This window comes from Pseudomyrmex gracilis, unplaced genomic scaffold, assembly GCF_002006095.1.
Source record: "Pseudomyrmex gracilis isolate BER0280 unplaced genomic scaffold, ASM200609v1 scaffold_153, whole genome shotgun sequence".
NCBI lineage: Eukaryota > Metazoa > Arthropoda > Insecta > Hymenoptera > Formicidae > Pseudomyrmex > Pseudomyrmex gracilis.
Window position 1 is genome coordinate 164,602 of NW_018020737.1, and position 8,018 is coordinate 172,619.

Genomic DNA, 8,018 nt, shown 5'->3' on the forward strand with positions numbered 1-8,018 from the left:
ACGAGTCGACTAATATGCAGAGAGAAGAACGGACGATTGACTTCGACAGGTAATTTCCTCGGAGGGATTCGAAAACGTAGCGGAATTTAACCGCGCAATTGGTAAACCACATTTAACCCTTCGTGTTTGTACAATATATATACGGGGAATGCGACGCCCCGGGGCCACCGCAATGGCATCGTTATATCCGTAACGGTATTGCTAACATTTCCTGAAAGTTTCATGCAATTTCGGCGCATGGCTTTCAAATTATATAACGCTTTCATCGCGCATATACGTAGACAACCGGGGGTGTAGGACCCCTGTATTCATTCGCGCGCACGCGCATATCGAGTTGGAAAATATTTTTCTTCGTGAAAAAAAAAAAAACAATTGCGATTATTAATTGTTCGGAATTTTATGTCACGAGTATGTAGTTTTTTAATAATTAATAATTGACGTGTAATTTTTAATACATATACATGTAATTTCATATATCGCGCGTTAATTGTAACAATTAAGTGCGAAAAGAAATTATATTGTACAAACTCTCTCTCTATCTCTTTCTCGCTCTTGCTGTGCACTCAATAAAAATCAATAAACACACAAATGTGCTACAATGTGTGCTTCAAACACGGGGACTGGCGATTGCGAAACTTGCGCAAAACTTCGGCGCGCATATGTGCGTATATAACATATTCCGGTGCTTTTTGCTCTCTCAATTTTGGTATAAGGTTCTTCTGTAATTAGAAGGTTCACAGCGCGCAACAGTGGTTTAACCCAGTTTCATAAGAACTCGGAGGAAAATTAATCTAAATTGAATTCGTTTAACTTGTGAGATTAAGTTTTACAAATTCTTAGAAAAACACGCACACACGCGCAAATTAAATCTCTCTTTCTCTCTCTGTTACAATGAATTCCTCAATTACACCCGCCGAGAGTTTCTTTATCAGTTTTCGCTTGTTAAGTCGTTCGGTTTTCTTTGGTTTCGCTTTCGTCGCACCGTAACAACAAATATTTACCGCGCGATTTTTGCACTTTTCTCATCAAAATAAAAAAGTGTTTTTTTTTTTCGCGAGATAGTATAATTGCGATTTAAATTTGCTTGAGAATGTACGAAACGAATAAAAAGCGATCAACAGGGCGGTATGATCGCGGGATGCAAGTAAAACCGCGAGTCGAGTGAGTTCTTTATGCGACGCTCGAGAGGCGGATTGTCTATACATAAAAATATATATATATATACACACACATATATATATATATATATATCGCAAACGCGCGCGCGGCAAGACGTCGCGGCGCCCGGCGTCTTAATAATGGCACGTCGTGGAAACGCGTCGTCATGGCGGCTACCAAGGTGGGCGTTGGATAGGTCGAGGGGAAAAAAGAAAAACCCCGCACGAGAGAGCGTGATTTATCTGCTCGTATATCTTTCTCCGCCTTTTCTCTCTCCTTGCTCTCCTTCTCTCTCTCTCGCTCTCTTTTTCTTTCGATCTGAAACAGATGACGAAGTTGCCGCTGTCCACGAACAGGTACCACGAAGAGATCCGGTAACCAACGTTAAAAAAGCAGCGAGATAAGAGCGTATCTGTGTTTCGGACGCACTTATCCGATCGCAGGTCGCGTTTATCGCGAATTATGGCGTTAGAAAAAAAAAAAAAAAAAAAAAAAAAAAAAAAAAAAAAAAAAAAACACGTACACGGGTGAATTATTTGCTTATTTGGTAAATCTTTATTTAGTGGCGTTCCATATTTTCCGCGCGCTGAAAAAAAGAGCAAACTTTATCGGAATTAAACTCGGTATACGTACACATTCAAAGCGGATAAATTTGTAGCAACGGATACAACTTAGAATCGAAAGGCTTATACACACGGATATATATGTGTGTGTGTGTGTGTGTCGCAATGGCAGTGACATATGTGGTATGAGATTCGAATGTTGTCGAGATCTCGCGCGAGAGTAATCAGTCGACGGGCTATTGAGGGCTTGTAAGTTCTCGAGAAGACGTATCGATGAGTCTTTTCCTCTCCTCTCTCTTCTCTCTCTCTCTCTCTCTCTCTCTCTCTCTCTCTCTTTCTCCAGTGCGGAAGTGACCCCTGTGAGGCGTCTCTACCTTTTCAGGACACATATCTTATCATTCCGGAGAAAAGAGAGACGGGAAGCGAGCGAGAAAAGGCGGGAAATTTATTTACCGGCGTAATTCTCTTTCGATCCGCGATGGAAAACTGATGTGCCGCACGCTCGCTCACGCGAGATCTAATCCCCGTCGTCCACGAAAACCGGCAATTTTACTTCCGTATTATGCCGCCATTAAAAACTCATCCGCTGCAAACCGCGTGCACGCCGACGAATAAATCATACGCAAAGTAGGTCTGTGCTTTTCTTGCCTCCCCCTCCCCCCCTTACCTCTTCTCTCATCGCTGAGTTTTCAAGTAAACACGCAACAGTTACGTCACGAGAACTTTAGAGAAAAAAAAGAAAAAAAAGAAAAAAAAAAAAAGAGAAAAATCGGATGCGCTCCCGACGTGGTAAATAAATTTTTGGCGCCCGGTTCATTGTGACGCGATGCGATGCAAGATCACTGACGGCTGCTTTGCAATCGCGAGACGATCGATACGCGCGCGATACGGCGAAAAAAATTGGCAATACTTGCGTAACGCGCGTCGGTTCCGATTTATGGATGAAGTTTTGCGGATGACGCGCGCGGCATTTTTTTTTTTTTTTTTGGTTTTGTTTTTTGTCTTTGCCGCGGAAAACGAATTTGTTGTTCGCGCAACTATCGGATGGACAGATTATGATTTTTTGTTGAATCGGTTTATTATAAAAATATTTACGTTCGATCGCGATCACATTGTTAACGGGACAAATTGTCACAATGTCACGCACAATGTTGATTAATTTGTCCGAGATATAAGGTTCGCTCTCTCTCTGTCCGGCGAGTAGCTTAAATCTTTGATAAAGCATATCCAATTGCGGTGCACGCTCTGCGCATCCGATGGAAAGTTGAATTTCCACTCGCCTGGGAATGTATATATATGTATGTGTACGCGCGCGTTCTGCTCGCCGCGATTTCAACGGGCGGGGGGGAAGGGAACAAAGCTAATACCTCAACGTAATCGAATAAATTTCCAATTTTAGCCGCCTCATTTCATGGCATTCTATTATGGTGCGGTAATGAGATTAGATTGCGAAGTCGTGATGTAATGAAAGATGGATCAAAAGTTCATCAGTACTTCCGTCAAACAGCAATTCTCTCTACACAGCACGGAAACCTTTCACAAACATCCATCGAGAGTTCTCTCTCGTTGGATGTGTCTCGGGATACGTCATCGAGTTGCGTAAACGTCCGTCGTTGCGCTAATTAAATTAGTTGGAGAGAGTAAGAGAGAGAGAGAGAGAGAGAGAGAGAGAGAGAGAGAGAGAGAGAAACGCGCGAGTATTTCAAAAATGTAATTTAAAGTTGATATCGATGATCGCGACGTGTTGTTAAAAAAAATAAGAAAAACTCGATGAATTTGTGAAAACTACGTGTCAAAGGTTAGGAGACAGAGATGGAAAAGAAAATCGTATCAAAAAATAATAGAGAGAGATTTTATTGGCGAAAAAAACTTTTCGCGTGGAGAATTCTTCTTTCGATCAATTTTTCGATCTTCATATACGTAAGATTCGTGAAATGTCAATTCACGTCGGGAATAATCGCACCGATATTCTCCGACGAGGGATCCGGGAAAGAGAGAGAGAGTTCGTGATAGAGTGATAGATATAGGAACGATCTCTCTCTCTCTCTCTCTCGTTTTTTCCGCCTCACAAAACACCTAATTCTCACGTCCAACCGGGAAAATTTGACCCATGACTTCCATTCGAGTCACGCGGTTCGATATGGCTTCCGAATGTGAGAGTCGCCTCTTTTGGTCCATCTTCTGCCTCTCCCGAGTCGCTCCTTCCGCCTCATTTTCGACTATCACATCTCCCTCTATCCTCTGACACGTTCTCTCTTTCTTTTTTTTTTCTCTCTTTCTCTCTCTCTCTCTCTCTCTCTCTTTCTTTCTCTCTTCCCGCACACCTTTAATACTCTATTCCCAAAGCATCCATTTCCGTGGCAGTTCTTTAGAATTTCTTTCGTTTCCCGCACTGCGCTCTCTCGGCCACCGCTTGTGTCTTTGTGTTCAACCGGAATTCATTCGTCCCTCCCACACCGCGTTCCAAAGACGAGACAAGGCGCGCGACGGCGATTTCTGTAGTAGTCCCTTTTACATTTTCATGTTAAACCCCCCCCCCTTCGCTCTCTCTCGGATTTTCCTACCTTTTCCCGGGGCTCATCAAAATATTGCACGCGCGGCGCGCAATATTTGCCGAATGTGCACAATTACAACACCGCCGATCTCTTTATTAAATGATTCGCGAATTCGCGAGTCATTTAATTTCTAATTTTTTAATTAAACACGTTGTTCCAAATCGCAAAAGCGCGTTTTTTTTTATTAAGAAAAAAACGCACTCCTGTGTTTTCTTTTTTTGGTGAAAGAAGAAAGAGACGATGTGTTCAGAATCTTTTTTTTTTTTCGCGAATTGAACTTTCTTACATATCGTGATTCGCGCGAAACTCTCGACGCGCTTATAGACGCGCGCAGTCTATCTCGTTTTCCCGCGGCACTTGCTAAATTATCTGCGCATGCTGATGCGCCACTTACATCCTACATTTCCCTGCCACCTACGTGGGGCTCCTTTTTCACATCTCTTCCTCTCGTATCTTCTCGTCCTCCGCGGTGCCGTTGGCGCAACGAGCAGGTATAACGCGAACCGGTGTACATTCGCGCGAAAAATCGACCAAGTACCGAGCACTATCACACACACACACGTTATGCACCCGGGGGTTCGCGTTGCTCATATTACATATATATATATATATGTATACGCCGCCGACGATAAGCCGGCGGTTTCCTCGTCATCAAGAACCTCGCGACGTTTCGCCGTGTATATTTCTGCGCCGACGATGGTAGTCCCGTAGATAAGTGCAAAGGCGAGATATTTTTCGCCTCGATACTTGTCGGGAATAAAATCACTTCCCGGGAATTTTGTAAACGTACTCGCGCGCAGGCACTCGGGGGCGAAAGAGAACTTCATCGGGGGCGCGTTTTTCGATGGACTTCAACCGCTGAAATTGCCCCCGACACTTCACTCTTTTCGCACGCATTACGTCGTGAATATGAATTCTCTTTTTTTCTCTCTTTTCTACTCTCTCTTTCTCTCTCTCTCTCTCTCGTTCTCTCTTTTGTGGCGCGCGATGTGAAAACAAAATACGTTTTAATCAATAACTCAACCCATCGCATTCATTCGGGCGCGACGATAGAAGTGGATCTTACGCGCACATCAACGTTAAAACAAAATATATATGTATAAAAAATATGTATGAACGAGATTTTTACATTGCATCTGTCAAAAGCTCGAAATAGTGTGCACGCGCGGGAAACAAAGTGTAACTTTTTCCCACGAGATGTATTCATGTCGAAAACTCTCGCTATCGCGTTTCCAATTTCATGTCTCACTATTCAACTTTCAACCGCGCGCTTTTGGACAGTTTTCACGTTTTTTTTTTTTTTTTTTCCTCCCCTCCCGAAACTTTTGCCCGGATTCATTCTGAAAATAATAAATTTTTAAAGACTTGTCAAACATTTATTTTGCCGCCTTACGCGTCTTCCCGGAGGCAGAGTTTAATTTCTTTTTTGCGCGGAATTTTTTTTTTTTGTGCCTTCCGCGTGTCTCGCAATTAGAATCACATCGTTGATTTTCTGTCTCGTCTAATTCCAGAAAATTGAAAGACCGTTCGTGCGGAAAATATTGATCGGTATTGAGAGTTGCGCGTAGAGCGTTCACATCCTGAATTTCTGACAGGACAAACACGTCAATTCATGCCGACTTAGCATTTATCGGGGATTCCTTTCCGTAGAGCAGATTTAGAGATAAGGATTCTCCCTTCCGTAAACAGAGTTTTTGGATTTCCGTATAAACAGTTTTTTCGCGCAACTGTGTGTATATGTATATCCTTTGTCTATATACTATATATAGATACGGCACGTTTCAAAAAGCGCGTATACAATACCAGGATTAATGTAATGCAATAAATGGACGCCGCCGTCGGATAAATATCACGAGATTTTGATGCCCGGGCAATATTTCGATCGACTATAATAATAAATCTTATCGAATATCGATTTGGGACTTAATCGTTTTCCATTTTTCTGATTCGAAACTCGATGCTCGAGTGCTTTCCTTTGCGCGGAACGTTAAAGCTATTTCTTGCTGTGTCATTTTTCTCTTCTATCCTATTCAAGAATGAATTTTGATCAATATTCCTATTTCGACGCAATAATAAATTTTTCAGTACGTAAGAGTCTTGTGTGTTTTTTTTTTTTTTTTTTTTTTTCTTGTCGTACATACGAAAAAACGCTCGAAAGCGTTTGAAGCGCTACTTCAGATATTGCCAATTCTGTTAGTCAGAATTTTATTCGTTATACGTATTATAACGTGTACACTTTTAACGCGAAAAAGTGTTGAAATGTAGAAAGAGAGAGAAACAAACTTTCTTCTTTAAAATCTAGAGAGAGAGAGAGAGAGAGAGAGAGAGAGAGATTTTTTCAGTTCGATTAAAACAGAAAATAGATTTCTGAAACGGAATCAAACGAAAAGCATATTGTTATCGCTATTACGGCGTAGCGTGTAGATAAAAAAACGGGATCCAAAACGAGATCCAAATTACATTGACCTCGTAATAAAACGTTGTGCGCGCTTCGATGTTATTTTTGCACTAATAAATCGACGAAGAAGTTCGGTTATCGGTTGAAAAACATTTTTTTTTTCCCCGCGAAAACGCTTTGGATCAATTTCGACCGTGTTCGTTCCGCGCCTCGCGCGGCGATCTTACACAATTTTTTGGCATTCGGCCGAACGAATATTCACGCCCGCGAGTATTCACGCGCGCGCGTGTATACGTGCACATTCACGTACACGGAGTTGGAGTTTTGCATTGAAGTGTGGAAATGTAACCATCTCGCGAGATGGTTTAGAAGCTGCATTTCCTCTCTTTTTCCTTTTTCCTCTTTCTCCACCTTCTTCTCCTACTCTTCTTTCTCCGCCTTGCTTTTTCCCGGTGGCACGATTTATGAGAGCGAAATACATGTAATGGACGATACATCACCGAACCGCCGGTGATGTAACTATTTGCTCTCAATAATGGACGGCATTAAACTACATCTTTCCGAAAACAGATTTGTTACGTGGATTTCTCTCGCGGCGCGTGCCCGCGTTTGTTTGATGTTGAGTTTTTAATTAACTTTCGAAATCGCGCGTTTGTAATAATTAAGTTCGTAATATCGCTCGCGAAGTGATAAGTGTATGTTGAATGTTTTCGCGGGTTTTAATTAATTTTCACGTTTATTGGATTATTACACATGCTGAACGTACAGGGCGCGCAATAATCTTCGCTCATTTCACACGTGGAAATATCGCGGGAGGAGCGCGCGCGCGCGCGCGCGGAGAACGCCGCGTATTTTCTTTTCGATTTAATTAGATCCGAGTTAATTACAGTTCTCTATCTTTTTTTCTTTTTTTTTTTTTTTTTTATCCCTTCTTTTTCCTCTCGAGTTGAGAAAACTATTTACATTGAAACGCGTCTATTTCCGGCGATGTTCTCGTATTCCGTTCGTTTTGCACAATTGCGGAAGATTAACAGATATCCATCCTCCGTGTTTTCGTCCTAGTTAATTCATACATGTAGAAACATGGATTCTCACGTATCAGCTGTTGCTCCGGTGTGTACACACATGTTTTAAATATTTTGATCCTGTCGTTTCTCGACGCTTACACGTGTGTGTATTTGTTGCGAGATAAAAACAACTACGTATTGCCAAATGTCGGTGCACAGTGTCCTTCGTTTATTTTCTAGCGAACTTAATTGCATCTTTGAATACGGTCTTTTAGAGAGAAAACTTTTTTACAAAAAAAAATTACATTGGGAATATATATATTTTACATATATATAT

At 41.8% G+C, this 8,018-nt stretch overlaps 1 protein-coding gene across 1 annotated transcript in view; it reads left to right on the top strand.

Annotated features, from left to right (window-relative positions):
- Positions 1 to 8,018, top strand: part of LOC109857270 (semaphorin-1A-like) — a 193,181-nt gene that overhangs the window by 146,134 nt on the left and 39,029 nt on the right. The gene's annotated exons all lie outside the window — the stretch shown is intronic.